We start from the raw sequence: 7556 nt of genomic DNA, 5'->3' as shown, positions 1-7556 counted from the left end.
CACCTCGCCCGGCTAGTTTTTTGTATTTTTAGTAGAGACGGGGTTTCACCATGTTAGCCAGGATGGTCTCGATCTCCTGACCTTGTGATCCACGTGTCTCGGCCTCCCAAAGTGCTGGGATTACAGGCTTGAGCCACCGCGCCCGGCCGACTGCAACTTTTTTTTTCCTTTCTCAATGATTAAAATAATTATGTATGTACATATGCATGTATATTATGATTTTTACGTCTTTTTTTTTTTTTTTTTTTTGAAATGGGGTCTCGTTCTGTTGCCCAGGCTGGAATGCAGTGGCACAATCACGGCTCACTGCAGCCTCGGCCTCCCAGACTCAAGTGATCCTCCCGCATCAGCCTCCTGAGTAGCTGAGGCTACAGGCATGCGCCACCAAGCCTCTTTAATTTTTCTCATTTTTTGTAGAGATTGGGGAGTCTCACTTTGTTGCCCAGGCTAGCCTCGAACTCCTGGGCTCAAGTGATCCTCCCACCTCAGCCTCCGAAAGTGCTGGAGTTACAATGTGAGCCACCAGACTGGCCTACATCTATTTAAAAAAGAAAAATGCAGCGAGGCACAGTAGCTCACGCCTGTAATCCCAGCACTTTGGGAGGCCAAGTCAGGTGGATCACTTAAGCTCGGGAGTTCAAAACCAGTCTTGGCAACATGGTGAAGCCCCATCTCCACCAAAAATACCAAAAATTACATGGTATGATTATTACACATATTACACATTGCATGCCTGTTTCAAAAGAAAAATACCAGATGTGGTGGCGCATGCCTGTAGTTCCAGCTACTCAGAAGGCTGAGGTGGGAGGATTGCTTGAGCTTGGGAGGCAGAGGCTGCAGTGAGCCGTGATTGTGCCACTGCACTCCAGCCTGGGTAAAGGGGTAAGACCTCATCTCAATAAAAAAATTAAACAAATAATAAACAAGAAAAAGGCAAGGGCAGAGTGGATCTCAGTGTTTGGGGCCTAGAGCAGATACAACTTGGGGAGTTCTCTATAAGAAAAACAATACAAAACTACCAAAACAAAATTAGGTATGAATTTATTCAGAATAGGAACAGAAATCACAACAAATAACTGGAGTTTTGGAGATTCAGAAACCTTTCTCCTAAGATCTCTTGGGACAATTCACCAGGGATGCTTCTCGGCTGCAACCTAGCTTCTCCTTTCTACCTAGGACACGCTACAACTTCAATATTCTTGATACCTGTGTACCAAAAGTCCTGAAGCTTCACTGTCGTTACTTCCATATAATCTTCCTCTAGACAAGGAATCAGAGGGCAGAGTTAATGTAACCAATCTGTTGAAAACCTCAAACATATTTTGGAGTTCTTTATTTAATTTTTTTTTAGTTTTTAATTTTTTGTGGGTACATAGTAGGTATAGATATTTATGGGGATACATGTGATGTTTTGAAACAGGTATGCAACGTGTAATAATCATACCATGTAAAATGGGATATCCATTCCCTCAAGCATTTATCCTTTGTACAAATAATTCAGTTATACTTAGTTATTTTAAAATAAAGAATTAAATTATTTTTACTATAGTCACCTTGTTGTGCTATCAAATACTATGCTCTATTCATTATTTCCTTTTTTTTTGTACTCATTAATCATCTCCACCTCCCCTCTACCAACCCCTACTACCCTTCCCAGCCTCTAGTAACCATCCTTCTACTCTCTATCCCTATGTGCTTGTTTTGGTTTTTACATCTCACAAATAAGTGAGAACATGTAACATTTGTCTTTCTGTGCTTGGCTTATTTTCACTTAACATAATGACCTCCAGTTTCATCCATGTTGTTGCAAATGGCAGGATCTAATTCTTTTTTATGGTTGCATAGTACTCCATTGTGTATATGTACCACATTTTCTTTATCCATTCATCTGTCAATGGACACTTAGGTTGCTTCCAAATCTTGGCTATTGTGAACAGTGCTGCAACAAACATGGGAGTGTAGATAGCTCTTTGATACGCTGATTTCCCTTTTTGGGGGTTATATACCCAGCCGTATGATTGCTGGATCATATGGTAGCTCTATTTTTAGTTTTTTGAAGAACCTCTAAACTGTTCTCCACAGTGGTTGTACTAATTTGCATTCCCACCAACAGTGTCCAAAGGGTTTGCTTTTCTCTACATCCTCTCCATAGGTTATTGCCTTTTGGATATAAGCCATTTTAACTGGGGTAAGATGATATCACATTGTAAGTTTGATTTGCATTTCTTTTATGATCAATGATGTTGAACACCTTTTCATATGCCTGTTTGCCATTTGTATGTCTTCTTTTGAGAAATATCAGTTCAAATCTTTTTCCTATTTTATAATTGGATTATTAGATTTTTTCCTATAGAGTTGTTTGAATACCTTATATATACTAACTATTAATCACTTGTCAGGTGGATAGTTTGCAGATATTTTCTCCCATTCTGTGGGTTGTGTCTTCACTTGCTGATTGTTTCTTTTGCTGTGCAGAAGCTTTTTAACTTGACATAATCTCATTTGTCCATTTTTGCTTTGATAGCCTATGCTTGTGGGGTATTATTCAAGAAATCTTTGCCCAGTCCAATGTCCTGGAGAGTTTCTCCAATTTTTTCTTGTAGTAGTTACATAGTTTGAAGCCTTAGATTTAAGTCTTTAATCCATTTTTATTTCATTTTTGTATATGGCAAGAGATAGGGACCTGGTTTCATTCTTCTGCATATGGCACCCAGTTCTCCCAGCACCATTGATTGATGAGACTGCCCATTCTCCAATGTATGTTCTTGGCAACTTTGTGGAAAATGAGTTCACTGTAGGTGCATGGATTTGTTTCTGGGTTTTCAGATTTTAAAGTACTATGAATCATACTTTATTTTTTAAATTTATAGTGAGTGTATTCATTTCCTATCGGTGCTTTCACATATTACCACGAACTTAGTGACTCGAAACAACACAAATTTATTATCTTACAGTTCTAGCAGTCAGAAGTCCGAAATTAGCCTTACTGGGCTGAAGTCAAATTGTCAGCAGAAAAAAGAAGGAACAAGGAAGAAGAGGGTAGAGGAGGAGAGGGAGGAGGGAGGTGGCAGCGCCATGGCAGAGGGGCAGGAGCACGAGGGGGATGGAGAGGAGAAGGCTCCTGGGTGGCATGGTGCTCCTGCTCCTCCTGGTGCTACCCAGCCCTCTGTCAGCCAGGGCTGAACCCCCACAGGATAAGGAAGCCTGCATGGATACCAATAATCAAAGCTACATCTGTGACATAGGACACTGCTGTGGACAGTCTCAGTGCTACAACTACTACTAGGAACTCTGGTAGCTCTGGCTGGTGTGGACCATCATCATCATCCTTAGCTGCTGCTGCAATGGCCACCACCGCCAAGCCAAGCACCGCCTTCAGGCCCAGCATCGGCAACATGAAATCAACCTGATCCCCTGCCGAGAAGCCTTCAATCACTCAGTGCTGCCTTTTTATTTCAGATTTTTGCTAAACTACTTAAGTCCTCCTTATGAGGAAGTAGTGAGCCAGCCTCCAACTCCTCCCCCAGCATACAGTGACTTCCAGCTATGCAGCAGCAGCAGCTCCTGCCTGCACAGTGCGGCCCGGCAGATGGCAGTCCCCCGGCGCCAATCCCACCAGGGGATCCAAGGGAATCCCCTTGTCTGAGCCCAGCAGAAGCATCACAAGACCCCCAAGCATCGCTGATCCTGAGCCCTCTGACCTACCAGGTGACCGAGTAGCCACCAAAGACCTGGAGATGCAGCCCAGTGGCTCTGTAGCCATCCTGGGAGAGCTGGACCCAAGGACCTTCCTGGACAAGGATGCAGAAGGTAAGGAGGAGCTGCTGAAAGATGACAGCTCTGAACATGGCAGCGCACCGCCCGACAGCAAAGAGAAGATGCTCAGGAGACTTTGCCACTTCACTGGTGACTCGGGCATTGAAGTGTGTATGCCAGGGCCACCATGATCATGGCCTTAAAGAGTTCAACATGCTCATCGCTGATGCACTGGATGGGCCCCTGGACTTCCACGACAGCTACCATGTGCTGTCTTGTGTAAAGGAGATGTCTTGTGTGAAGGCTAGAGTGGAGGCTGTCTCTGAAACCTCCGTGAGCAGGTGGCCCTAAGCCATGGTAGTGGATAGATGTGCAGCTTTCTGCATGTGCCCCTTGGTCTGTGCCCACAGGTGGTCAGCATCAGCCTCCAGCCCGAGCACGTGCTCCGCGGGTCTTTATGTCTCACTGTTCCTCACACATAGGAGGAAAGAGATAGGAGACTGAAGAAGGGATGGACACTGAGAAAGGGTCCCTCCAGCCTGGCTGTCACACCGTATTTTGTCTTTGATTCTGAATAAATTTTTTTTTGGTGTGGTTTCTTTTGGGTTTTTTTCGGGGATGGATGGCTGGTCATTGTCTGTTTTAAACTGGCCACTTGGAAGAAACACCTTGGTTATCTGTGGCTCTCATGTCCTGTCCCTGCCCCTGTCCCCACTCCTTTTGAGTGGGGTGACTCATTTTCTGTGTAAAGAGTCTCTCAGGTAGGAGGTGAACACAGCCATCTGGAAGACCCGCAGGATCCTTGTGCCTGTTGCTTAGCTTCGGGTCACCAGCTGAGCTGTGATAGGAATAATCTGAATGGAGGTGGCAAACAGCTGAAATGAACATTCCTCAAGCAGCCCTGTTCATACGAAGAGTCTGATTTTCCCCCCACTCTTAAACAATGATATGATGATATTCAGACAAGGCACTGATATTATGGTAAGAAAATATATAGATATAAATATCTAGATAGATAGATAGATAGATAGATAGATAGATAGATAGATAGATAGATAGAGATAGATAGATAGATAGATAGATAGATAGATAGATAGATAGAGATAGATAGATAGATAGATAGATAGATAGAGATAGATAGATAGATCGATCGATCCCCAAACAGACAAATCCAAGGCTGTGAAGTAAATGAGTGCATTTGGATTCCACAAAACCAAATCCATGTTGAACAGAGTGAAGTCCGTACACCGTAACTTTTTGGGTGAACCCTGCATGCCTGTCCATTGTGTGTGAGCCCAAGCCCTGTTTCCCTGTGAAGATACCTTGAGTGGCAGCCATTCTCCTCATGCAAACCACATGTCTGGAGCACAGACGGCCCTCTCTAAGTAACTGATGTTACACATTTACTATTTACGGGGCAAATGTCTGACTGTGTACTCAGGTGTATTCCACAGCATTGTGGACTGACTGCAGGCCCCTGTGTTTGCCAGAGATAACTGTGCTCAACATAGAGGTTTTACTCTACTCACCACTGCAACTTACACATTGCTCCGTGGACACACAGGGGCCTGTGTTCTGTTCCCTGTAAATGGAAATGTGCTCTGAGCCTGTCTGCTTCCCTTGGCCATGCCTGGTCCTCCGTACAAGCCCCCAGGGGTGTCCACAACCACCTGGAACAGAAGAAGATGGAATTTCAGACAGAAGCTTGATTGGGTCTTCAAAGACAGTCTTGGACTAGCTGTGGCCCAGACGTCAGCCCTGCCCAGAATTGCCAGGAGGAGGCTTTGAGGGTACTGGGGGTACTGCAGGGCCTGCCTCCCTCTGACGAGTCCAGTGGGCACAAGCAAGCTGACATGTGGCCAGAAGTGGCTGGATTGTGTCATAGCCCTCAGATGCCTTTTCTTCCACTTTTTAAAGAATCCCAAGTAACTCACTGAAGTGTCTCAAAGGCAAACAAGTTCTACCAAAGTGAATCCTTTTTCAGTGAACGAATCAAATAGATGAATTCTGACTCTCTCACGTTCCTTTCCCCAGTTAGAGTGGGGAAGTGGTGGAGTGCTAACTGTGGGATTCCTTGCAGTGTCCTACCCTAAAGGCACAAGAAGATGGAAATGCAACCTGTGGAGCCAGGCTTGATTCCCAAGTCGCAGTCTGGCCCCCGCTACAGGAGGCAACCCGCTTAGGGAGAGATTTAATAAAGAATTGGTTCTGGGGATGGGGAGATGTGATTGAGACTGGTTTCCAGGTGAATGAGATAGAAGGAGTTGGTGGAGGGTTTAGTGCTATAGCCAGTTGAGAGATTTGCAAATGAGAACACATTCCTGCGTGAGGCACATTATCATTTGTCAGTTATTGTGAATATGTGTGTTTTAAGCAGTAAGGTGCTACTGGTCAGACTTTTCTAGGCAGTCTCAGTGATGCATTTCCTGTGCTGAGATTGTTCTGAAGAGTGACTCTAACCACTGCGAGAAGCCCACATAAAAATCGATCCCCCTCTCCCTGACAAAAAAAAAGCTCTGTCAGCAGAGCTGGTTCCTTCAGGAGCTTCCAGGAGAGAATCTGTGTCCTTTCCTGGTGCAGTGTCTAGAGGCTATCCGCATTCTTTGGCTCATGTTCCCCTTCCATCTTCAAAGCCAGGAAGGGATGGTCAAGTCTTTCTAACATCGTATAACTTTGACAATAACTCTTCTGTCTCCCTCATCCACAATTAAGGATCCTTGTGACTACATTAGGCCAAGCAGATGACCCAGGGTAATCTCCCTATTTTAAAGTCAGCTGACTAGCTACCTTAATTCCACCTGCTACTTTAATCCCCCTTTGACATGTAATTTGACATACAAGTTCTGGGAATTAGAATGTGAACATCCTTGGGAGACCATTGTTCTATCTCAGTGGGTAAGTTATTTGAATGCTAATTGCTTTTGAAAATGCTTGCTGCAATCAGAGTCCCATAACTGTTTCTCGATTCTTGATTTGGAGGTTTTTATTTTTAATTGGACTGTCTGCGAGGGAAGCAGAGGCATACTTCTAAATTTAAGAACTGAAATGGAGCAAGTAGCCCCAGTTCAGCATGCCCAGAGTCTGCTGCCTTTGGTTTTCTCAAAAGAAGGCAACTGCAAAAAAAATCTCTAAACACGGCCGTGCGCGGTGGCTCACGCCTGTAATCCCATCACTTTGGGGGACCAAGGCGGGCGGATCACGAGGTCAGGAGTTGGAGACCATCCTGGCTAACACGGTGAAACCCTGTCTCCACTAAAAATAGAAAACAATTAGCTGGTCGTGGTGGTGGGTGCCTGTAATCCCAACTACTCGGGAGGGTTAGGCAGGAGAATGGCGTGAACCCGGGAGGCAGAGCTTGCAGTGAGCCGAGATGGAGCCATTGCACTCCTGCCTGGGCGACACAGCAGTGTCTCAAAAAAAAAAAAAAATTAAAAAAGAAATCTCTAAACATACCATAAAAAAAGCAGAATTGCAAAAGAATGGCTGGCTAATTGAACACACATTTCACTCTCTCCTAAACTGCACTGCAACTATGGTATGGTAAAAGGTTTTGTTTTGTTTTGTTTTTTAAGCATAAACCTATAAGGATACAGTCAACATGACAAGAAATAGCACCAACTTTTTGAAAGCTACAAAACAGATAACAGGTGGTATGGACTTGGTAAAACTGATGAAAATTTGAACTCTTTTTCCTCCTGGGGAAATTCAAGAACCAAGTCAATTTAAACTACCAAATAATCAAGGCTCAGGCATTGAAGGCACAACTACTCCTAGAAAAGAAGGGCAGGGCTGTGATGGAA

At 44.4% G+C, this 7556-nt stretch overlaps 1 pseudogene; it reads left to right on the top strand.

Moving 5' to 3' along the window:
- Positions 1–3103: 3103 nt before the first annotated feature.
- Positions 3104–4107, top strand: LOC105544109 (annotated as a pseudogene).
- The last annotated feature ends 3449 nt before the right edge of the window (positions 4108–7556 follow it).

This window comes from Mandrillus leucophaeus, unplaced genomic scaffold (assembly GCF_000951045.1).
Source record: "Mandrillus leucophaeus isolate KB7577 unplaced genomic scaffold, Mleu.le_1.0 Scaffold298, whole genome shotgun sequence".
NCBI lineage: Eukaryota > Metazoa > Chordata > Mammalia > Primates > Cercopithecidae > Mandrillus > Mandrillus leucophaeus.
This window is presented reverse-complemented; position numbering and strand designations above follow the sequence as displayed.